Genomic DNA, 26405 nt, shown 5'->3' with positions numbered 1-26405 from the left:
CCGATAAGAGGTGGGCAAAATCCTCTGTCCAACACGCGTTTAGTACTGCTGTAGCCCTATGGCTACTGGCCGGAATAGAGAGTGGGTTTCCGGATTGAATGTTTCGGTTTTTAAAATCTCAAGAGATTGTACTAGCGGCGACGGACGGTGCCTGGTCCCGCCTGGAAGGCCCCGCGAAGACCCAAGGACATCGTTGGAACGTATACTGCGAGCAAAAGCAAAAGTATTTGAGTATTAAGAGAAGCAGGGCACGGGCAGGGGGGGGGGGGGGAAAAAAGGGAGACGACGGGAGGACGCGAGAACATAGAAACGGAACATAACATGTTCGGCAAGCAGCAGAAGCAGCAGCAGTTTACTAAGAAACGAAGCCAAGGGTGGTTTTAACATTCTTCGCTTTTCGTTGTGGGACTTGTATTTATTATTTATGTTTCCTTTCTCGCTACATGGTGGTAGCAATTTTGTGTTTACTTTAGAAGTACACACACACACACACACATGGTTTTCCTTAGCGGGGAGCATCTTTCAATCTTATGCCAGTCCGAGTCCGAGGGTCATAGGAAAATGGAAACAAATCGCTCCAAAGGAAAAACATAAAGCCGGGAAGCAGCGAGCGGAATTGAGCAAAATTTCTGCACAACGGACAATCAATCCTGACCTTTTTTTGGAGGGAAGGAACTGTAGAGGATGGGGTTGAGAGGGGTAGAGGTGAGTGAGCTAAAGGAAAGTTATAATTTTCCTAAGTCACAACCAAAAAACGTAGAATCGGGGAGAATGCGTTATACCTAGTGCTGCTCGGGAAGGAGCGATATATTATATTTATATTTTGGGAATTGGCGTAAACTGTGGAGAAGTTTTCTTTCCGTGCAATTTCCTCTCCCTCCCACGAAAACGACCATCTCTTGGCGTCTTTTTCCCCAATCTTTTTGGCACAAAAAAAAAAAAAAAATCGAAAACCAGTGCTGCGGGATCCACTTTTGTGAAATATTAGTCTTCAGCGCTGCTTTTCGGGAGAGTTCGGGAAGGTGGCAAGAGCGATCCAACCCACAAGAAGTACATTTAAGATTGCCATTTAGCAATCTTCTTGGTTGGAGTTTTGGGCGATGAAGCGAACACTCTGAAGACCAGATTCTGAGCAGAAGAAATGGAAATTTTCGTTGGCAACGAGGATCAAATCAGAGAAAGCAAAATTTTAAGCGTTATCGCTTTCGGACCATGATTTTACTCAATTGGCCAGCTTTACTTTTCCATTTTCTTTTACAACTTCAAACATTACAACACAAAAATGCCTAAAATTGCGTGCTTAAAAGTGGACAACAACTTCCGCTTGCTGTCTATCTGCGCCACTTTTTTTTTATATCTTATTTATGGCACTTTTCCTTTCCCGAGTCCCATTTTGAACGCCTGGCCGATTTTTTTTTTGTTGTTGCTATCGGGCGATGTATTGCTTCTGCATTATTTATCTTCTGGCCCGGGACGGTTCGGGAAAAGTAGGAAACATCATCAAGCGAGGGATGCGATTCGCTCAGGGAAAACGATTTCGGTAAAAAGTTTACATAAAGGTCTCGCTTGTTCCCCCGCACTTTTATACGCTTAAAAAAATATTACATCACAATCATGCCCGAAGGAATTGTACACGTACATGGGGATTCAACGATGACTTCCGCAAGAGGCTAGTGAGGGTAGTAGACTGTCACTGTGTGCTTAAAAAACTGTTCAAATTTTGCTTTTCCTTTCAGTAAATAATGGAAAATAGGAAGTCCTTTTACCGAAGGGAGGGCAAGAAAAAAGGAAGCAAGTAACAGGCAACAATGGCAACGGCCAAAATTGTTGACAATGCCAGCAACACAGCACATTGTGAAGTGATAAGCCCCAGGGTAGGCACAAAAGTTTAAAGCCATTTTGATGGGTAGGTGGGATCCACCCTAAGGCTGGCCGGGGAGGGGGCAACAAAACGTTGATAAATGATTGTATTTTGATTACGCACCGCAAGCAGAGGGGAAATGGAGTCCTACTGGCAGTGGGTAGAAAATGCTTGTGGTTTATTTCATTTTTCAGATTTTATTCTTTGGAAAATGGTGTACATTCTAGCCTCGGGAGACGGTGGTTGTATCTGGTACGGCTTAATTGACCCCTCAAATATTTCACACACAGGACTTGTTGACTTGTCGCTGCTGTTAGTCAAGCATATGAGCTGGTGTGGTTGCGATTGAAGTTCTTGGGAAATTATGATTTCCTAGCCGGACTAAACTAGAACTGCTAATAGTGATATTTGTTTAATCAATTCATCTAGTTAAAACAATTCTAATTTTTTCGAAAGTTATGTAGAATTTTTTGTCATTCACATTTTTACAAGATCCTTAGATTTTAAAGAATCTCAGAGGAGTCAATAGAACTGTAAAAGATAAGGTATGTTTAATGCTTAGGATCTGTAAATCTCAGACACCTGAGCCTCGATATGGAGGACACAGACACACTAAACCATAGAAGAAAGTAAAACAAAATAAGTATAAGCTTATGTTAAACTGATTCTAGCGTATCAATCGTATATTGATATGATGAGGTCCACAAGATGTGTGGAAATTCGAAAGTGGGCCATAGAACTGCACAACATAGAAAGCTTAGTATACAAGTTTTTGACAGGATATATAAGTTGTTTTGAAGTGTTTGGCCAGCCATGAAATAAGCAAATGAAATAAAGATTTCTAGGGCGTCAGCATATACTAGCTGTTGCAATTTGGAGAGCCATCCTTCTACTTATTATCTTACTGTACTCTTAGTACTCTCTACTAAGTATTCTTTACTCTTAGAACTAAGTAGGCCTTAACGGCTTGCTAATTCACGCCAGCCATCGAATGGCTTGCTAGATTTATTGATACCACGTACCCAACTACGTGCCAGATAGTTAGGATATGAATCCCAGTTCTGCCGTGTGAAGATCGGCGTCGCTGTATCCTTTGCCATCAGCCCGCCTCAATCTGTCCGTCCAGATGCCCTAAAAACCTTAACCGTCATTCTCATGACATGACAGACAGTTCATAGAGCTTGTCATGGTAGGAGCTCTTCCAGGATGTTTTTCGTTTCAAAAATTCTTCCGTGCAATGCCTTCTCAAAAGAGAAACCTTTCCCTGGCAGGAAGGATTGAGCCTGGTAATCTCTTACACGTTGTACGTTTTTGAACGATAAAATCCACAGGTAGGCGAGACTCCTACGATAACAAAGCCTCTTTAACTCCGAGATCTCTTCGAACAACTAGTTCGACTTTATACGAATCTTGGGCTTTTGGGTAGCTAGGCTTGAATGATTTGGACGGTAAGGCCTTCATCTGGTTCCATAACAACGAGGTTACGCTATTCTTCCACTATTAAACATCCATTTTGTCTATTATTTGTTCAAAATAGTGAAAGAATAAGGTACATCGTGATGAGCCTATTATATTGTGGGTAGTAACATCGTGTCATTTTATTGTTAGAAGGACTGAAGAATTTAAATCGTTTTTAATTCCTTCCCATCCGTACCACAATCAGCTGCAAACCTCCGCTTGCGTCACAACACTTTCGTCAAGCTCCCAACATTGTAGAAATCGAACAAATTGCCTTAATCAAAAATTGAGCCACAAATAATTACGATCAATCAGCCACCCACGATGACTACAATATTGTATGTGTGGCTTGTGAATTTTTTTTTCCTATACCTATTTAGTAATGTTCGTGTTACGGGTTCGGCATCGTTAGCCGTGCGCAAGACGGTTGCAATTAAAATATTAATGACAAAACATTCGATTTGTACAAAACAAAAACAGCAAACGAAAAAAAAAAAGCACGCTTATGATCGCTTGTGTATCGAATTAAATGGAGGAAGATGAAAGAAAAACTAGTGAAGACACAACAAAATCATTCGAATACATTTATAGGAAAAAGATCATTCGCCAGCAGTGAGTGAGAAACAATAATTGAATGCTGGCCTGCTGCTATACCAGCCGCATTTGGACGCATTTATCTGTGACCGCATTGTCGTACTGGTGGAGCAAACTTTAACGAATCCTACTGCCGCCATTTCTTTTTTTTTTATTTATTAAATAAAAACCCCTTAGATTTACCTTTTGCCTTAATGCTCAGTCAGACTGTCAGACCGGGGACCGATTTCATTATTACTCGTTTCATTTTATCATTTTCCACGTCTGTTATGTGGTCTTTTTTTTTTTTGCTTAATGTTTTGAGCCCGATCCGCTTTGGTCCTGTTGTGGTGCTCTGTTCGGTTGAATTGTTTTATTTCCTTTTTTTTTTGCGGTTTTTTGTTGTTGTTGTATTTATTTTGTTTTGTTTTCTGTTTCAATCGTAATTCGATTTAGATTCATTTTCATCATTGAGACTCCACCAGACGAGCGATTTCTTTTTAATTAAGAGCCACTTTTCAATATGTTTACGACACTAGATCGAGGAGTTTTAAAAAGAAAAAGAGAAAGAGAGCGATGCAATGGTTAGTGGGAAGTGGATGAACCTCCTCGATTACTATGATGTGTCATTAGTAGTTTAAGCATGAGAGTTTATAGCTTCGCGAGTTCGTAATCAATTAGTTTAGCAGCGTCAAGGCAAGCTAACTAAAGGAAAAAAAAAGCATTGTAATACCTCGCAATGGCCGATTGGTGGCGGTCAAAGGCACTGGCATTGGGAAACAAATGCAACCAGATATAGATAAAACTCAAGTGCCGCGTAAGCTCGATGAATGATTGAAATACAAACCAACCCCTTTTTTCTTTCCCCACCATGTGGCCCCACCCGTCCCCGAGCTCGATAGATAAATAATGTATTTCACCTTGGATTACAGATTTACGGCTTTTGCATTGTTCGAAGGCAGCTCTGTGGAAAAATGGTTCCCGTGGATTGATGAAAACCGCTTTTGACAGCAGACAGCTAATTCACTTATTGGATATGAAATTTTGCTATGACCTGGTATAAAAATTTGTCTGCATGCCGGGGATGCGTATGTGAGTGGCCAGCCAATCGGGCGTCTAAGTCAAAGATAAATCGATTTGACCGTTTGTAATAACCGGTGGGCGCAAGTCTTGCTATTGCAATTACGCTATGCAGAGAAAGTTTGGCCATGTTGCCGGAAGAAAACGGGGGAAAAAAAAACAAAACATATCATAAGGCGCGCTCCGGTTTTCCGATTCCACTTCCCCGAGCATTATCTAATCAATCATATTCTCCTATCAGGCGGTGTCCGTCCGGTTGAGTGGCCAGCAGCACAGTAAAAGCCGTGAATAATCGGGTGTCATAAAAAGTGTATTATCACGGGGGAACGATGGCCGGCGAAGGCGGCGGCGGCGTGTCAAAACATGTTACGGTGCGGAGAGTTTTACTTTCTGGGATCAGTTGGGCTTTTCGCGAGCATGTGGGCATGTAGTTTTTTTTTTTTTTTCGTTGGAGGTATACACTTTTTAAGGGGGAAAATGGAAGAAAAATGACTAAATTATACGAAACTCGTCGAAATGACGTCTTCCACTTATACAGCACTGACCATTGTGCATCTCATAACGAGTGTCCTGGCTGAGCTGGAGGGGAATGTCACGAAACTGTGTAATCACAATAATCGTTAGGAAAATGATTTTTTAAGCTGTCCCTGGTGAAATGTTGAGCTTCAAGCACCAAATGTAGTGCACAAGGATGACAAATCGTAAAGAAAAACCTCACACGATGTCACGCACGCTGACCACTTTCTGACCGGATCGAAACGGACAAAAAACAGGACATTATCGTTATTTTTACTACTCCGGGCAAACTATTTGAATATACACGAGAGCAGCGTGTGAGAAAACGAACTAGCGAACTACTAGCAAGTGAGTGTTTGTTTGAAAAATGATCATTCGGGACGTTTTTCATTAATAACCTTAATGTATTCCGTGTATAATGCGTGTGTGTGTGTGTGTGTGAGTGTCAACTGTCTCGTTTTTAGTTGACCAACACCGGGCCAACACTAGTGGGAGGTGGAAAACACTTTTTTGTCTCCCTATCCCACGAAGGATCGTATCGTTGGGCGACCATTTTTCTACATCTCATCACGATAGGCGACAGGAGGGCAGGCTCTAATCGGGTGCAAAATTGTGGTTTTAGGTTTTGGGACGGTGACAGTGCTAAATTTGTGTTCGCTTTTCATCCTTAACCGATGCTTGCGGTTCGAGTTTTATCGGTGTCGCCTTAAATGGAGCCGGCTTTGGTGATGATTTTAGAGGAAACTAGAGAAAAAGGACTCCTTTTGTCGACCAATGTAGCAAAAGGATTAAATAAACATTGTAATAAATGTTGCGATGATTAAAAGCGTTTGAAAAAGATGTTATCAGTTGATTTTGTTCGAAAAACGAGGAAGAAGTTAAACCAAAGAAGGATTAAAATATGAATTTATTTGTATATTGAATCGGATACTATAAATTAGTAAGCATTGTCCTCTTCTAAGATTTAAAACCCATTCAAGCAGCAAAAACGATGTTTCGCAGGTTATTAAAAGTTTACAAAATCTATTTTTCATGTTTTGGATTGGAAAAAGCAGATCTCTAAAGAAGGAAATAGAGAAAAATCAAAAAGTATTTGCAATACCGTCGAAAAAAGGGGGAATAAAATAAAACAAAAGCAAAATTCTTAAAAAAAATCATTCAAAGCTGTTAAGCCGGAACATTGTACTCGCTGGAGCTTCAGTTCCTCAGGATTACATGTACAACTATGATCTATACTACAAGTTGCAACGGTCTAGCTAGATTTAGAGAACGTAAAACTGATTGCAGCCCAGTGGTGTAGGCGACTGATTGGGGCGCCGGTCTTTACATGCCAGAATCGTGTTAAAATCCCATCTGGACTGGACCCCTCGTTGTGAGGACTGTCTGTCGAACTACGTGGTATTGGCAAGTTTAGTAAGCCATTCGAAGATCGGCGTGATTTAGAAAGTCGTTAAGGCAAGAAGATGAAGAAAATTTATTGCATATTGTGCGTTAATTTTGTTCGAAAAAAAGGTCAAAATTATAGTTTATTATTCTTTGCGTAGCTTTGCGGGTTTGAAAAAGATAATCAATGCAGTGATAAGATATTCTTGTGACGTTTTTTTTCGAAATGAACGTCTTAATCTAACTTCTAGGGTAATCTAGCTTTGCCGATAAAAATCCGTACTTAAGTACAAACTGCTTAAGTGCTGCTTAAAAACTCCAGAAGCTTTAAAGCTCTTAAGCCGTATAAAGATTTCAATATAAAATACGACTTTTTACGCAGAAATATAAGGTCCCTTTTACATCATGTTGCAATGCACTAGGTAGCCATCATTCCTCGAACAGAATTCTGTAAGCAAAATATGATTCGAAGCATTTTGCCCCTGAATACCCTGAAGCTTCCCTTGTGTGAATGTTTAGAAGACTTCTAATATAGCAACCTAGCAACGGAATACGATAACGTTCCTCACAAGGTTTGCCAGCAAGAGGAAGCCCAAGATGTAGAATACACATCGAAATCACGAAACCCTCCCATAGTAGCCGAACAAGAAGCAATGCAGCAAACCAGCTTCCCACATTCCCCGGATGTGTTGCAGAAGTCAATTTTCACTCCGTTTGTTTAGTAAAGGAGCACCGAGCGCCGAAGAAATGTAGCATAAAATATCCAACCAATGCATGCACTGTAGCCTAGTGCTGCCGGGGGGGTTTTTTTCCCGGCTGCCGGAAATGAGTGTCGACTGTGGCGCGTTCCTGAAGATGATTGCTGTAAAGTAAATTGTGCAGCAATCTCAGAGCATCGGTTTGCCTTCAAAGAACGGAAACAGGAAGTGCAATTTTTATGGCATCCTTGGGGTGGTCCTTCCTCGAAGGACATTTATTTTGGGGATGCTGGGGCGATAAGCGATGGAAATGATTTCGTACCAGTTTTTTTAAACAAGTACGTGTGAAGAAAGAGAATAAATTGGATGCAAGGATAATTCCCTGGAGGAATTTATTCAACGGTCAATTTCCAGTTCTTACTGTAGCTTTCTTTATTCGATTTCGATTCCTTCTTCCTGGAACTCCATTTCGGCTAACGTGTACAACAGTAACCACGGTCAGCTATAATTAAACGTGCGCCGACCGATGTACGTGTTCTGGTGAATATTTAATTCCCTGTCCACATCCCTCCCGGAGCGGGTCTTCCCTCTCGAAACCGTCTGCAGGGCATATGGTTTCTCCAAACGCTTCTAGTCGGCGGCGTCTGGAACTAATGGGTAAGGTTCATGTCACATCCCTTGCGTTTTTCACCGCACTTGCTTTTTGCCAATGCTGTCCGCAGAGCACGTATTTGTATGCCAAGCAGCCAACCTTCTTTCCGGTTTTCTGCCGTAGAGCGGGAACGCGCGGAACGGGGGACGCTATCGCTCATTAAATCATTTTAATGAACCATTCTATAAATCAGAAAGTTTGTCCAGTCTGCACGGGAGCAGTCGGCGGCACCGTGTAGTGGTTGTCTTCGCATCATCGAGAACCCGTCCGTCGAAGCGTGAAATTATCTGGCCGCTTTTCTTTTCCGCCTCCAACTCCCGATAGGAGCACCGGAGCGGGTGGAACCGGGTGGGTGAAAATGAGCGTACGAATGTCCTCGCCGGTGCACCGAGCAGCAGTCGCTTTACGGCTCCAAAATTGGGCGTATTTGAGTGTGTGTGTGAGCGCGGCTCTGTTTGTGTGCGATGTGCGTAGTGTTCCGCATGCGATCACTAAGCGACTCAGACGGACGAGAGTACGGTAATTGAGACATCCATCGCATATATCATCCTGCTACGAACAGGAACAGACACCACTGATCTATCTATCGGAGTCGTTGAATCCCGGGAAAGAAGGGTCTCAAAACTTTCCTCTTCAGGTTCGGGACGAGTGCGCCACCAGGTTGGCTGGCTGGCCCTGGGCTGGGACAATGAGGAGGCGTGCAGACAGAAAGTTTTCCCCTTTTTTTCTTTGGATTTGAGCTAATGAAGAGCTACCTCCGGTCAGTGGTTATGGGAGGACAGTGCCTAGTGCCGTATGGTGCAGTTAAGAAGATGTGTGTGTGTGTGTGTTGGGAAATTATCTGTTTGTTGGAATTGAGTAAATTTGGGAAGGTAATAACCATCATAAGAATGAGCGTGTACAGGATAGCGTGAATCTACATTGTGGAAGAAATTGGCTGCTAATTTTATGTGGAAAATGAGACACAGATCAATAGTAATGTTGGGAATAATTTAATGGATCTTTGGAGTAAAGAATTTTCATTTAAACGGAAAACCAATAGAAAGAGACTTTTCCCATTGTAAATTTTTCGATACATTGTAAATAGATGACTCAATAACTTTATGGCTGTTTCAATATGGTCAAATGAATAGGGTCACTACCGCTAGTTACTACAGCACTCAAAGTTAATAATTAATTATTGTTGAAGAAACTCATTTGCTTGTTTGTAATATCTCTGTTAAGTTTTCTTCGCATATAATTTTTTACAACAAATCTTTGAATGCAATGATGTCAATTGGAATGAGATTATCTAATTTCTTAAAAATCTTCAGTTGAAGAGTAATTGTAACATGTTTTAGGACCACAAAATTAATTTACAATTTTAATAATTTTGCAACAAACAGAACATTGGGTGTTCAAACACGATAGTGTACACGATAAATTTGACAGCTCCTGTGGGAATCGAAACACATTTTTTTGTTTTAATGAAGCAAATAAGACAAAAATGTTTTTGCACGAAGTTTAGCTTACCATGTTGGCTGCTCAAATTACCCAAAATTATCACCCTCGGCATTGAGGACCGCCTGTATCTGCTTCCGGAACCTGAAGCAAACCTGGACTACCATAGCCCTGGGCAGGGCCGCAAAAATGGTCTTATTTTTTGTCTTAATTCTGCTTTTGTATTGCAGTTCATCGGTCCATCATTGCAGTCCGTAAAAATTGTCTTTAAGCCATTTTTGCGATTTGGCGGCCGTATGACAAGGGGCCGAATCTTGTTGCCACACATAGGGCCTACCATTGGCTTCACATTTTGGCCGCCCGCGTTCGGCCTCAAGCCCTGCTCGAAGAAATGTCGAAAAACTCGTCGTTCGGTAAGCAATCCGACCGCCTGGTATGATCCTTCCGTTGAACAATAACCTCAAAATCTCCGTTGCAGGGTTCAACCTGCTTGCAAATATCCTTCACCGTGTTTAATGCACACTGCGCCGCCGTCTCGATGTCCTGGTTTGTGTCTTCGTCGAGGATCATCATGATACACGTAATTCGCTGCCATGGTTCCGGCGGGTTCCGGCGGGTTATTAAGTTCACTCGACATTTTTTCACTCTTTCCAAACACTTGTGGCTTTCGAATTCGAAATTCTAGATATTATGTCGAAGAGGCCGTATTCCTAGCCGTCTTTCCTTATTATAAATCAGTCAAAAATATTATTATTTATTTATTTTACTTATTTATTATTGAGGATGACGGCACGTTGCCGTACTGGAACTATCAACATTAATAGCAAGGCATTTCGTTCTTATTATTAGCCTTATTCCGGGCATGCTCGGTTAAAAAATATTATTAATTGCTTAATTTATTCCTAATGACTCTTAAACTTATAAATTAACTTGAGATATTAAATGATACTTTGAAGTACATGATTTTAACCGTAAACCCTTTCAAATAAACCTTGAAAACGTTAAAGAATAGCAAATTAGTAGAACGAACTGATACAACATATAGAATAGTACAAAGCCTCTAGAAAGCTTTTACACAAATCCTCAAGATTTTACTCTTATTTTCTTCAAATAGACCCTTGGTTCCAACATTAAATTTTGGTCATGTTTTTGGACTGATTGTTGGACTACACAATAAAGCACCCTACGCTCCTATACGTTTCAATTCTTCACCTTAAATCATCGTTGAATGGATCATCCCTCAAAATAGACCTTCTTTACCGTTCTATTTTAATACACGTTACCCTTTTTGAACCGTTGCCAGCTAAACTCACTCTATCCACTCACACACTGTCTCTTGCAGGAATGAAGATATTTTTAACTCCCGTTGGAGACGTTTTCATCCCTTGCAACGATGTCAAAGTTCGATCGACAGGCGCGATGCGACATGTAAGTACTATCCCTTATCGCTAATTGAAAAATCAAGTTCTTGATCAAATTTTTGGTATCCTTCCAACATTTTAGCTTCATTCTTCCAAGATACGGACAAGAGGACACAACAGCTAATGGCACAATACAAGCCATCATCCCTTGCGAACCACTCGAGCTGATGTAATGACCCAGCACCTCGCGAGGCCTACAACGCTGATAGCACTTTCTAATGGTAAATTAAGGGCTAAGACTTTACTGTTACCTGGTTTAAGAAGAGAAGAAAAAAAACACACATCATTAAATTAAAGAAAATGTGGTGCAAATAGAGGTTAAAATGGGTGCTTTTTATGCTCTTCACCCTGCAAACATTCGCGCCCTTCTAGTAGCAACGTACGGAAGCGTTGAAAATGCTGTTGTTTACTAATATTTCGTGTGATGTTATTGTTCCCGAAATGATAATTTTTGGCCATAACATTACGCGAAGCTCCTGCGGCTAAGCGTGGCGGGTTTGGGAGGAAAAGGTGTGAATGTTCGGTGGTTGCATTTGAATAGCTTTTAATAACAGGCTTGTGTGTGTGTGTTGTGTACTCATTTCTCACAAAAAAACAAGCACTTTACAAGCTTCGGCGTGATCCGGAACTTTAAACGGATGGCTAATTAATTTGAAACAGTACGTAAACGCGTAAGAAAACGGGATAATTTACTAACCTGTGCAAGCAGAGACGATGCTGAACATATTTCCATTTTGGGGGAAATAAATGAAATGAAATGAAAACAAAAAAAAACACCTCAAAAAGCACAGTGATTGGACACCATTCCATGGTGCATGAAATATTAAAAAACGGCTTGTACAAGCTAAGCAGACAGGAGAAAATAAGTTATGGAATGGACAATTGGGTGGTTGGAAAAATGAAACAGAGAGAGAGAGAGAGCGAGAACACCAAATGTGCCTATCATTAACATTCTTAGACAAAGTTTTCCTTCGCTGTGGCATCAAATAATCAAAATATGAAAGAAGAAGGTTTTTTTGTTGTCGTTAAAGATGAAATTAACAAGTGGAACCTCTCCCCTCTAAAAAAAAAACCTGATAATAGGCAAGAAAACTCCACACCAAAAAGGGAAGAAAATAGTCACAAATTAATAACCCATAAAAATATAACAAGATGATAGTGAGCTAGAGAATAAATAAATATTCGATACCTGTACCGGCAAACGAGTCGATGTGCATGTGCGTTTCCCGAGGCCGAAAAGCTAGCAGGACTTGGCCGAAAAGGGGTTTTAAAACCGTGCCTTCGAAAGCAACAAGTTGGGGAGGGTTTTATTTCTTGTCTTTTCTTCCGCTGTTTGTTGCTGTTGATGTTTTCTTCACAAGATTCAGAAGAAGTTTCCCTTTGCAGAACACTAGTCCACCGGGTGGACACGGTGAGAATAGTAAGTGGGTTGTTTTTGAAGGCGATAATGGGACGGTTGTAATTAGATTAGATTTCCATCAGATAATTACACGTTTTACCATCAGAAGGAAGTAGAAGCAAACGCCACCCCGGACTATGTATGGCACCCTAGCGCGTACTAACGCGTTAATCAGGTTCAGCTTTCGAAGCTTTTGACTTTTAATAATCATTTAATTAGCGATAATGACTTTTTCCCTACCGTTTTGCCGTGCTTCTGCCCTGCGATTGTGCCGTTTTCCGGGGTCGATTGGTTTGCGTAACTGTTTTCAATATTTATTAACCTCATTTTTCCGGTTTTATTCATTTTAAAGCTTGATTATGAAAAAAAAAGTATGTAAACTTAATCAACCGTACCGTTTGAAATGATTGTATTGTACTTACTTGAGCTTTTTAAGCGCCTAATGGCCGATTCTTTGGAAAAAAGCCCTTTTTCGGGCGCCACAATCTTACTCTCGTGCGGTCTCTCTCTCTCTCTCTCTCTCTTTCTCTCGAGCTTTGGGAAGAGAAATGCACGTTTGAATTTATGATTAGACGCCGCCTACTGTTGAATATTCAAAGCCCCCCTCGTGTGTGTGCATCGTCAACCTCGCGATCCGGGAATCTAGCTGCCCGGCATGTTGATTTGCTTCCAACGATTTTGAATCTCCGATAAATGACTTCGGTGGCACCGGTGGTACGGTCTGGAGCGTGATAATTTTCCAACCACCGTTTTTGCCTTCCAGCAGCTTCAGGGTTGGGTGTTTAATTATGAGAGCTCTGCCCGTGTGCATGTGTGTGTGCGTTTCCAGTTCGCGATCGATGTGATGATAGCAAGCAGAGCTATTTTAAACCGAGCCCTACCCATCCCGAGCCTTGGTGGAATACATTCCAAGCGGAATACATTTTATGCTACTGAAGTGTATGTGGCCGCATTTTGTTTTCTTGTCTTGTCTTGTTTCACGAGACGCCATTTTGAAAGTCTCATCTGCACAAATCACGTGTCTCATACACACACTTTGTGTGCCAGGGGGTTTCCTGATTTTGTATGCAATTTAAAAACCCCCCGCGCCAGCATCAAGTAGGCCTCCGGTTGCCCTGCTTGTTGGCATGGTGGAATGTCAATCAGGACCGTTTTTTGAATATGTGGTTTGTGAGTGTCCGACCCGGTCCCTTCCTCTCTTCGCAGCTGGTCAGTGATTTTCACAAAAAAGGCACAGTTGTGTGGACACAGGAAAGACTTAATTAATTTATGTACCGTTATCATGCTTTGCCAACAAGGTATGCCCGGTGTCAGCGCCTTCGTTGTCATGTTCTGCTGCTCAGCTTGTTTGTAAAGACAAGCGCGCGCGAGAGAGCAAAGGAAACACAGCCATCATAGCAGCACATGAGAAAAAGTGGAAACAGCAATATACTAAAACTGGTTCAAAATATGACACCACTCGGGCACACGCGGACTTTTGCACGGGTTGCAAATATAATCATCATAATTACTGCGTAATAATATTGATTTCAAGTAATTTGCACGTCGTACAGAGCGTTAGGCTAAATAAATATTCATATCACCGGGGCTCTTGTGACAGCCCCCGAGCCTATCGGGTTGATTACCACCGGTAAGGGAAACATTTATTGCCCTTACTGCCGTCTCGCAGGCACAGTTGCACTTTATAAGCAAAGCGGTGCATTATTAATTGCCTTTTGCGCACCGATCAATCCGCATGAAATGCAACGCAAACACGCGCGCGCCTCGCAAGACGCAATATTTACGCAAGTGCGCGCTGTCATTTGTAGCGACAGTAGAGGAGTTGGATTTATTTATCTTCTTTTTTTTTAACCTACCCCTGCTCATCTAAGCTAATGGTTGACCATGATATGATAAGTGATAGTGTGTGTGTGTGTGTCTGTTGTTTCATTTTATCAACTGTCGATCGATTGTGTCCAATCATCGGTTCGATTGTCGATTGATAATAAATGTTGATCGGCGTATCGTTTGTAAACAAACCAAACCATACACGGTCGCTAATTATTTGACGCGATTAGAATGACTTCCTTCTATTATTATTTCCTACCCCTACTTATAAAAAGGTGGTGGAGGGCGTTTGAAAGCTATCAGGGCTGTAGATGAACCGAGTAGAAAAAGCGGGACGGAACGGCACTGTAATAAATAAATTATTCACCCACAATAAACCACAGCAAAAAAAAAAAAAAAACAAGAACAAAACCTTGAGCATTTGAGGTTTCGATTGCGAAAGCACCTCATGAGTGATAAGTACGAGCGCCTCTTGAACCATGACAAAAAAAACATCACTGACGATGTTGTAATTATTGAGTTCCTAAGTAAATTAGTCAGTATTGGTAAGGTGACGTTGCCTGTACATTAGAAGCAATTTTCTTAGTTTTTTTTAACAAAAAAATGTTTTTAAAGGATTTAAATACGAGCCTGTCGATGAAAGAAATGATAAAGAGAAGGAAACAATAATGATGGAAAAGAAAAATGACATAGGAATATTATATCCAAAGAAATGCTGAAAGTTATAAAATGACAAATGCGCTTTAAGAAAAGGAGCTAATCATTATGCAAAGACCTAGTAAACCTAGGCCCTAGTAGAGTTGTGGACTAACATGCAAGCGCAACGATGAAATGGAGAAAACAAAAAGTATTAAAAATTAAAAACAAAATTGCGATTAAGGCTAGCTTAAGAATTTAAAAATAACTCAAAAGGTGTGATTAACTTAAAAACCGTTCCTGGAAAGTCATAATTGTATGAAGCATTGAAATTGACGGCAGTATTGCATGGAGATCTACTCGAAGAAGTGTCATACTTTGAATATGTCCAAGAAAAGTTTCAGTTTTATTGTAGTCCTTGCATTTCATGCAAACTATTTTCCTTTAATTCTTTTCCCCATTTTGACGTAAAAGAATCAAAGGAAAATATGTAAAACAGTTATGTTAGGGTCTAACAGATCGTTGTTAAGAGCGTTTCTTAAAACCATTTCTAGGCTTCAAGAGAGAACTTGACTCTACTCTATTCGCTTCTATCCTACAGTTACTCTGCTTGCTTATCATTGAGGGCTTGACAGATGTTGAAGCTGTTGGTTCGAATTCGTGGTCAACTAAATTCCTTCCGAATGAACAGAAACTGATACCTGGTGAAAATTTGATTGTACTTCGAAACATTGTAAACCACCGCAGTTATCTTCAGAAAAGAATGATTCAAAGTGTGTTTGGAAAATAATAGTATATAGTTTAAGTCTCCTAAATTGCTCAATGCAAATTAACAAATATTTTGAAAAAGCGATTAGATAATGCAGATTTAGCTTGAGAAGCAAAGTATTTATATATCCTTATTACTCACGAAGAACAGATTAATTGTTACTTGGATCTTTGGTTTTATCAGTAAGCTGTAGGATTATTTGAATAGTGTTTTTACATAGTGGTTTCGACGTATCAATAATTTTAGTTTTAATTATCGTTTTTTCTAGCTAAACATTAAGGCGCTTGGAAGATCCGAAAAATGCTAAAACTGTTTAGGACAGTGTTACTTGGAAGGTGTGATCAGAAACGTGCGAAATTTTACGAACTGCGTCCAAGTTGTCAAACCATTAGTACGGAGGTGTTTTGAATCTGACTACTTCGATTGAAGCTAGTATTGAAAGAAGCAACATGAAGAAGCTAAGATAAGCAAAAAATTAGGAAGAAATGTCTAGGATGTTTTGCTCAATACAAAATGTGCTGGAAACATGACTTCGAATAGTCATACTCAACTGTAAATAAAAAAATGAGTCAGTATTTTTTCCTCTAAGCAATGATCGAAGATAAGGTTCTGCCCTGTTCAAAGACTATTTGGAGAATCTTGTTTTCATTGTCAAGGAGCTAGATACAAGCTCGAGAGCTATTGGCTTTCGCTTTTCTAATTTCTTGGACTTAATTTACATATACGGTGAGCCGGTTTGAATTTGGTATAATTTAACTCTAGCAGCTTGAACGGTCTAGGCCTGTCATTGTTGATTTCTTTGACTGTATTTAACTGTAGTTGATACAATAATCGGTAGTAAATTTACGCCCGGGACGCTTTTTGAAAAATATCCGAAAGACATCCGCCCAATAAGTACAGAGTTGTTGCAATTTGTTGCAAGCTTTTCAGTGGGTGGAAATCGCCGAATGGCTCTTGTAGAGTTCTTTGGTTCTACATACGAGAAGTTGTGTTGGTTTGAATTTTATAAATAACCAGAAAAATGAGAGCAAATTGTAGTATTTAACAACCAAAATTTGAAACAAATTTTATGCAGCAGTTTTTCGTATTAATATCTAGAAATTTTCACATCGTTTTTTTGTGTGCTTTTTGTACACCTATTTGCCTGCTACATTTGATAAAGGCGTACAAACAAAATGCAATAAAAAAAAAAAAACACACACACACACCACACTCTTAAGCCAAACAAATGCTTCCAATTTTATGACTGTTAACAGGTTTCACTGCTGATAAATTTACCATAATTGGAACATTTGGGACGATCCCGGCACAAAGTTTTGGGGTTAATTTAATAGTTTTGAGCTTATGGTTAGAAGATGGAAGGTTCACACTAAAAAACAACAACAACCATCCACCCTCTCACTGTCAAAAATTACCCAAAAACAACAAAAAACTCACCACACATAAAAACGTTTTCATAGCCACTTTCGCACCCGGCCTTAAAATGAAAGTCATTTGGTCAATGCACGACACCACGCGCCACGGTCCTAATCCTGCTTTTGCTCATAATCCTCCCAACTACAACCCCTCTTAGTCATCTTCAGGTTGCAATAAAAAAAACTCAAGTCCCCCCTTTCAAATCTCGTGTGGCGAAAATTGCCCACCGAGGCCACGCAGGTTTTGCGGTTTAATCGTCAAAATGTGTGTTTAAAAAAATACTCCTTTATTGCACGCATAGCTTACACATTTCTCCTTACGCTTAACGTTTGACTGTTTCAGCAACGCATGATGATGATAATAATGATGATGATGGTGGTGGTGGAACTTAAACTCGGCTTACACCTGGTAAAGGATTGCCCGCGACGGGAGGTGGGAACAGCTAAAACCGAGGATGCCGATGCGATCGACTTGACATGACACCTCGCCCCGGCCTGGTGTGCGCTTGTGCTCACCAAAAGTGTAAAGCTTTTTTTTTGGGGTGTCTTTTAAGCAGTTCGGAGTCAAAGATGGCGCATAAGGGTAGCCGGAAAATAAAGACGAGAGGTGGGAAAAGCATTTGTTTATGAGTTTTCATGCTTAACATTAAAGGCTATTAAAGTTATCTTGATATTTACATTGAATTGATCAAATGTGTATCCAGTGGTACCCCTGTCACCCTCCTGGAAATAACATTTCCTTCCGCAGGAAAAAGGTCACCCTGCGCTGGGTTCATCAAACGCTTTTAAAAGCCAACCAACGATCGTCGTTGCGCTTCAGGTGCTGGTGTGCATCATTATCGGTAGCCGGTGGAATTGCCTTCACTCGCTTCGCCTTTTATTTTTGGGTAAATATTGCACTAATTTACTTTACATGTTATTAAATATTTAATTGAAATTATGAAAATTTTTCAACAGAGTGCTCTTGGACATAAAAAACGGAACAATCTCCCAGGTGGAGCTGGAGAGGCGGTCGCCGGTGAGAAACGAAGTTCGTCTTGCACTTAAGGGCTCGCTGTAAGCAATTGGCCATTGCCGAGCTTGCCCGGGAAGACGGGCTGTTTTTTTTTTCAATTAAGCGAAGGAAGCAGCTCTCACATCATCCCTCTACGGTCGAGCGTGTGTAAATGCAACTTTTAAATGAATATTCAAACCATACTCATCGTGTACCTTATTCATTTGCAGTGCTGAACCCAAACTGTCACTCGGTGCGAAGGAGGATTGAGGATCTGCTAATTGATAGCTTTTTAAATAAAGTAAAGTGAAGAGCAAAAAATCAAAACACGGACAGACAGGGCAGGACAGGACGGGCATGTGTGTTACCAGAAAACACAGACACACAGCAAAAATATGGCCGTGACGTATTTTTGTGCGTTTGGTTAGTTTTTAGCGGGTTGGAATTTAAAATTCAAATCAATACATAAATTCACCGAATCGAAGGAGTAAGCGAATGCGAAAACATGCAGACGATGGTCCTTGCGGGGGTTTTTTTTTTTTGTTGTTGCTCCTTTTAGTCGATTTCTTGGGTGCAAATGTGCATTTCAGAACGATTTGTCGTCGATCGACAGGTACGTTGCTAATGGCAACGTAGAAGGTGGGCGCCGTAGTAGAAATATTCCACCAAAACGGCAACACAGGTTGCTTGAGGCGATTTTTTTAAATGCGATCGTACAGCGGTGAATAAAATTATAAGATCACCTCAATGCTATCGATGGTTTTATTAAATACAACAATTTCAAAATATGGAAAAAGCATCATGAACATATTAACTTTTTTTTCGAACTTTGTTTTTGAAATCCAAAACTTACTGAGTAATTGCGCAAAAGCCTTTAAAAAAGATAACAAATGTTGTGACATTAAAATATCATTAACGATCTAGTCCGTGTGATAGCTTCAAACTGTAAGGTGAAGCTACCAAAAATATCAATAGAGTTTAATTAATTTATCAAATAATATATTATTAATCTATTAAAAGAAAGGGTTTTCAATTGACAAACGAATTAAACTAATTTTTATTTGTCTTAAGTTAAATTATTGAACCCGGTGGTGTAGATGACAGCGGCGCCGGTCTTCAAACTGAAGGACCGGAGTTAAAATCCGATTCGGGCCGTCCTCCCGCAGTGAGGACTAACTAACCAATTACGTGATATCGGCAATCTAGTTAGCCATTTCGATGACCCGCGTGATCTTACGGTCGTTAAAACAAGAAGAAGAAGAATATTTATTTAATGAGCTATATTAATTGATAATTTTTCATCGAGGATCGTTCCTGCTAATGCCAATAATCTTCATTCATTATCGGAAAATAGTTAAAGCCTTAAGTTGCTGCTAGTGGGAGCCATTTTTTTTCATACTTTTCGATCATAACTTTATACGAACAAGAATATGCATTGATATGACTTTCACCTATGCTCAGTAGAGGGATTTACTGTACCACGGACTAGGGGGCCCAGAACTCACCACAAGAACCTTTCTTACAGTTCCGGTGAGAGCGTAATATGCCACTGTCTATACTACAAAAATTCCAGTTAGAATAGAAGTCATCTAACATAATAAGAAGGATATGTAGAATCGTTCTTTGCAGTGAACACTTTCGAGCCTATCAATTCGATATCAAAATGATTAGCGTAAAATCGAAAATTAAGACCAAGAGGATGCTTGAAGAGCTTAACGGCAAATGAAGTAATGTATGGTCGACGGAATACTTTATGAAAAGTATTTTGGACCAATAAATTAACGGTTTTATTATTTTGTCCACCGCTGTATGTCCAGGGGGAAATTGAAAGAGAGCATGTGAAGAATATTGAATATGCTTGAATATGCGACCATTTTTTTTAAACATGAATTTTGACTCGCTGATTTTGTGAGCCATTCTCATTGGTAGGTAATTAAATTTTTGCTAACTCTTTTAAGCGGAGCCTGTGTATTTTTGAGAAGGATTGATTTAATTATACTGTAACCGTGTAAGAAGCGTGATTTATTGCTATCATCCTGAGAGCCAAAGCCAGTTATGCATGCTGGAGCACCGAAGTATGCTACAATTTTAGAAAAAAAATCAAGTCCCCTGAAAGAATTGAGTACGCTGGACCGAACCGCTGGTTGAACCAGCAAAAAGTAAGCTTGAAAAGCTTATTGGGGTGTAATAAAATTTTAATTCCACCCGTAGGAGGAAAAACTATTTTCCTTTACGCATACGATCACTTACACAGCGACCAAGAAAGAAGAAACAAACGCTCACGCGGGTCATATTCACACGTGGCACGTGTGGTATGATGAAACATAAAAATTTCACCCCAAAAACCTTATTGTTATTGCTCATTAGGAATTAATTTATGTGTCGCTTCTGGATTTTTGCGCTCGGGGCTTTCGACGATCGGCGATTCGCTAGAATGCGCTTTCCTAGTTAAGCGTACACGGCCATCTAATCGTTTGATAATGTAAATGGTCAAACTAGAGGAAACAAAAAAAACCATCGTCCGATCACGTTCATGAGTGATCGCGCACTGCGGTTCGAACGGGCGCAATCAGTGGCTTGGCGCGTCATGATGCGGTGCTAAAACAAGCGTCACGTTTGCTTAACAAAACAGCACTTTGTAGGGTGGAGAAAAAATGAGGCGAAAAAGAGGTGACTCTTTCTCGCATTCCTCGTGTGATGTTTTCATTTTGCTCCTATTAATTATTTAATAAATCGTCAATTAAACTCGGAAACACTTTAAGGCGCACCCGAAAAATTTAAACCATTAGTTTTATTGTGCTTCTTTCTTTTTGTTTTTTGCACACGTACGGAGGTAAAAAGGGTTCAGTTCAAAATGGGTGTGTGTGTGTGTGTGTGTGTGTGTGTGTGTGTGTGTGTGTGTGTGTATGTTGATCTTTATTCAACAGGTGCTCGATTCGCGCGCACACGAATTCGAACACACGTGGTAGCCGGGAATGGTTCAGTGCACTGTGGCTGTTCAAAAAAGAAAAACACAGCTTACGATTCTGGTCCAGGGAGAGAGAGAGAGGAGAAAAAACAGCTCTGTATACGTACCGAGGTAATTATGATAGCTGGTTACAGCTGGCGCTGCTGAATAATCAAACTTTTTTGAGGCACCGAATTTTATTTGCCTTCCTCAACCAGCACAAACCCGCCTAATAATTCACCGTGATTTATGTGGAACTGAATACTACTACCGTAAAAGCGGTTGTAAAACAAGGTGGCCCATCAGGTGCGATTGCTTACGGAATGATCTGCTGCCCGAAAGTGGGTAAAATGGAGGTAAATGTAAGGCTGACACGTGCATCGATCGTTACGTTCAATTCGAGGTTCATATCCTTGATCCAAGCCAAGCCAGCGATGATTCTCATTTCCACGGCAATGGGAGAGGCTTCAATCTGGCGGGAAAAAACAGTTCAAACGCACACGTGGTAATTTTCACATACTTTACGAAAGGTTACACCTTAACACAGCATTAAGAGTGCTTGTTGCTTGACGCCAACCGGAAACTTTCGTGTTCATGTTTCACACAGCCCGACCGGCAGACAGGCGGAGGAAGACCTAATGTGATCTTCTGTACTTCACCAAAAACTAAAAAGAGGTGAAAGATCGTTAAGATAATTAATATTAATGCACCGAGTTACATTTTTTCTCCGTCGCTACGGACGCTTAATGTATTAAAATTCGATCTGTTTTCTGAATAATAAAACAATAAAAAACATATTTTCCTTTGCCTGGCTTATGAACTGTCGCTGGACTCGAACGCACTGCGGAGCACTTTTACGCCGGCCGGAACCGTTTTTCACACTAATGGAGAAGTAAGGCTCTTCGTTTTCCCTGCACTTTATTCTAATGCAGAGCTCGTTTCACTACCTTCACTACCTTTTCACAAGACACCAAAAGAAAGAGTGTTTAGAACGGTGCGTTAATTAATTAAAAAAAAAAAAAGAAAACCCCACGCAAAACATCATTTGTGTGCGGTGTTTCATTCATAAATTCCAAAACTGATGATCGTAAAAATTATTACATCACTTTTCGCTCCCTCCGTAGCAGAGGGAGGATGGCTGGGTGGTTCTGCTGATCCATGACCCATTACCGGTCATGGGACGACAGGTTCCAACCAGGGCTGTCGACAGGTTCACTGACAAGCCGGTAATTCATTGCTCAACACCTACCCAATGCCGGAAAAGCGGACCGCAAACCAGACGCGTCCGGCTGATGCTTATCTCAGCCTTATTTTCTTACGGGCTGCGGGGGTTTGTGCACCGGTAAAATGGATGAAAAAAAAAAAAAATGTCACCAGCAGACGCGAACGCTGGGTGTGCGAAGGCGCATCGAAAGATGCTTATTCACGGTTTGACTTATTACACCCAGGAAGCGATGGCCTAGCCTAGGGTTAATTGCCGATCCGAGAGGCCAGGGTTTGGTTTCTCAATTTTCCTTTTTTTTTGTGTTCATTTCTGCCGCAGGCCCTGTTTTATCATAAAAAAGACATAAAATTTGCTTTCAACAGGTGCATTAGTCATGGTGTGCAGTGTTGATCATAAATATTGGTCCGGTTTTGGACCGGCGCCGCCACGATCATCATCCAAGATCGCTTCGAGAGATCGGAACAGCGGGCGACGCGAACAGTTTTGACACAATTAAAATGATTTAAACCATGTTTTGGGTTCAACTGGGTAGTTTCCTTCGTGGTACCTTCGGTACGATAATTGAGTAACGTGAAGTAGAATGTAAAATGCGAAATGATAGGAGGAAACCATAATTACATTAGGAAAACGATTTTTGTTCCACGTAGGGATGAGAAAAACGTGGTATTGGTTTGGTGAAAATTTCACCATTTTTTTTCTCATCGGGTTACATTCATAAACAATTCATAAGAATGGTGGGCTTTTGTGAAGCGGCCGGAATTGAGTGGGAATTAAAAATATTAAATAGAATATGAAATCGATACCGGGTGCCTCTAAGGGTACAGCCCTGAGAGAGAGGAAACACGAAAAAGGAAGCACACGAAACGCATGTTCTGCTTGAGAGGATTATGGTATCGAATTAATGAAAGATTCATTCCCTTCGTAAGGTGAGATCGGTGTGTAAAGTGAATGATTTTGATTTCGATCGAATTACATTCTTCGGCTGGTTAACATGCAAAGAATTTTGCTTGAGTTTATTTCCGATTCGGTTAAGCTGTTACAAGATGTGAAAGCTAACGCATTAAGCAAACGATGCCCATCGTTGTACAAAAACTTTGATCGTGCCTTTTTACTCATCACGCTACATTTAATACAGCAGCAGTTTTTGACTGTAAATTGTAGATTTTTGACTTGCAAATTCAACCTCTGATTTATGAATCATCAAGCAATACGTACGGACATGAACAGTCTGGTAAAGTTAAAGGGAATTGTATCACCAAACAGTGGCATGTTTTTAATTTTAAGGATGTTTCCCAAGGTCTATCCAAGGTCTGTGTCATATAGAGCGATATGAATTTTGGGAGTACCGTGCAGTGGTAAATGGTTGTTGACTACAGACTGTCAAAATTTCGGAGCTTTTTGAGTTCATCTGCGATTGTGTCGGGCAAATGTCTCTAAATTGTTAGCACTTTTGGAACACTTCTGGAAGTCTATTGAATGGAAGCCGAATTCAACAGAATCTGTGGTTCATTCGTTCCACCACAGTGGTCATCAGTGAAAATTATGACATGTCCCGCCTTTTACTTCTTCAGAAGTTGCAGTTACCTGTGAGATTGCACCTGTGACTAGCACCAAGGATCAGCATCAGCAATGATCTACATTTACTATTAACTCTGTAATATTTAACGCCCAAGACTATAAGATATGTTACAACTAGTGGGGTGTGACGTACCTCATTTTAAAAATGGAGGAATACTGGTAGATTGTTAAAGTGCTCCTTGAGAGATTGTTAAAAAAGTTCAGGGGCAATACTACCTAGCGTACCAAGTAGATCCAACTCTTGAAGGCATAGCTACTCACCAGTTATGGAGGGATGATTTGTGATGGAATAGAATCAAAATAACTGCAAAGCTAGCTAGTGAGGACAGAGCGAGCTACCCAGTGCCGGATTTAGCCTCTCGAAGGCCATAAGCGGAGTGAACTTTGGGGACCCTTATCGCATTGAGCCTGCTGATCCCGGGGAAGGTACTTTGTAAATTTTGGGCCCTTTGGCAGCTCCATTTAGGCCGCCACTGGAGCTACCAATAGAGTGAGGAGTTTCACAGTGAAATCAGAGCTGAGCAGAGCATTATGAGCACATAGCTTAATTGTGAGGACAGAGGTTGATTGTAAGAACAATTAGAGCATGCAGTATAGAATAAAAGAGCATGCTAATAGTCCTTCATTAACTGAGGTGAGGTTTCAATATAATGATTGAGCTCCTGACTCAACTAGACACTAATTTTTCTGTATTTTTCTTATATAATTTTACATCAAACACAGGATCTCAAAAAGCCCAGTTAAACACATCGGAATTGCCGGTTTGCTTCAAAAAATTCAAACGGTTTCATGTCCACCCGAGTTCTATGACGTGTAAAATACTAGGGAATTTCATAAAAGTATTGATGAACTATATGATTGGCCTGAATCCCTGGCCTGAATTCTCGACCTGAGATGTATGACTATCAATGATTTTAAATTCTTCACTTCACACATCTCTGTTTTCCTTGCCTCCTAGCTCCTTAAAGGCACCTTGTATGATAAACAGGATAACAATCGAAGAACAAATTTAAATTTGTGCTAGTGTTTTTTTTTTAAACACAAAACAATAGTTATTCCGGATTTCCCAGCTATTTCTATAAGCGAAAAAAATTTAGGAAATTGAAATACCGTTGACTTCTGTTGACTGTACGGACGATCTTTCGATGGAAGCATGTTTCCCATGCTTCATATCTTCCCTTTACAATCTTCAACAGCAACTCATCTGCAACTTATGTTTAACGGTGCTTTCTGCTTTGCACGATTTGCATAATTTTCCTTATAAACACACACATACACACATGCGCAAAGTAAAGATCGTCTTTGGAGAAAGGCATCGCGCTATCACGAGCTATCCCGGTGCAGAACAAAGCCCAAATGCAGACACCTCGCTGGTTCGCATCGCTTTGTACACCGATGATCGTCTCGTCAGCACGGAGATAATGCACATTCGTCACAGGAATGTGCGTGTCCCTGTTTGTTTTTTTTTGTCTGTGTGTGTGCTCGATCGATTGATGATTGCATACAAATCAGTTTAATTTGCAATTTCACTTTACATGAACACGATCGGAGGACGGAAAACCGGTCCCCATCCGGCAATCGATCGACTACGATGTGAACCGGGAGACACTGAATTCAAATCATTCCCATGATGTTCGATGGCTGATTGGAGCGCTTGGAGACACATAAATTAAAACGCACCACACAGACAGCATTGGAGCAGGGCTGAAGGAGGGCAAGAAGACAAAAAAAAAACGCAAACAGATTATGAGATGGAACCACGATGGAAATAATGGAATGGAAGCGTTCTGTGTTTTTTTTTTTTTTAGTTCTCGTTTGAGGACAGATGCGTACTCAACACGAGAGTGAGTGAGATGCACAGGAGTCTGCGTGCAGACGACAGGACCACAAACCACACAACTAATTATGTATTTATTTCTAGTTGCTTTCCATTTGGAGTGATATTTAAAATTCAATTTGGTGTGGCCCGCTTGCAGAACTCGTTTACCAGACGGGGCACCAAGTGCAGCGAATGCAAGCGTTTTATCATAACATATCTCTCGTGTGGCCTCGCGTTATCCACATACATTCACCTGGCCCAACGGTACGTACGGCACATACCGCACACAGGACAGGTTGACGATTGAAAACGGTACGGCTCATCATTTCCATAAAACATGCATCATCGCGATCGAGGGATCGAGGGCTGCAAAGGAGGAGTCCCTTCCGAGCGGGCGAACATGTGACCACTAGCTCATACACCAAACGGTCACACCTTGCTCGTTGAGATTGCTAAATAGTGACCGCAAAGCCCAACCGTCCATTCTGGGCGATTGGGTGGAGCACCTGCGCGCAGAGAGCATAAAATTCACCAGTCGATCGTGGCCGATAAATTAAAAATGAATTATGCTCTTCGAGTGCAGTCACCGTTTTGGCGGGCAAGTTTGTCACCAAATTTGGTCGTGCGTTTGGGGGGAAAAGGTGGGGAACGTTCTTATCACCGTTACCGATGGCTCGTGTACGATGGCTCGTTCTTGTCGATCAAATCGAGCAC

The 26405-nt window shown here is 40.8% G+C and overlaps 1 protein-coding gene across 2 annotated transcripts in view; it reads left to right on the top strand.

The window, feature by feature from the left end:
• LOC126565193 (ubiquitin thioesterase otubain-like) overlaps positions 1 to 26405 on the top strand; it is a 345090-nt gene that overhangs the window by 37384 nt on the left and 281301 nt on the right. The gene's annotated exons all lie outside the window — the stretch shown is intronic.

The sequence above is a fragment of the Anopheles maculipalpis genome, chromosome 3RL (genome assembly GCF_943734695.1).
Source record: "Anopheles maculipalpis chromosome 3RL, idAnoMacuDA_375_x, whole genome shotgun sequence".
Taxonomy (NCBI): domain Eukaryota; kingdom Metazoa; phylum Arthropoda; class Insecta; order Diptera; family Culicidae; genus Anopheles; species Anopheles maculipalpis.
This window is presented reverse-complemented; position numbering and strand designations above follow the sequence as displayed.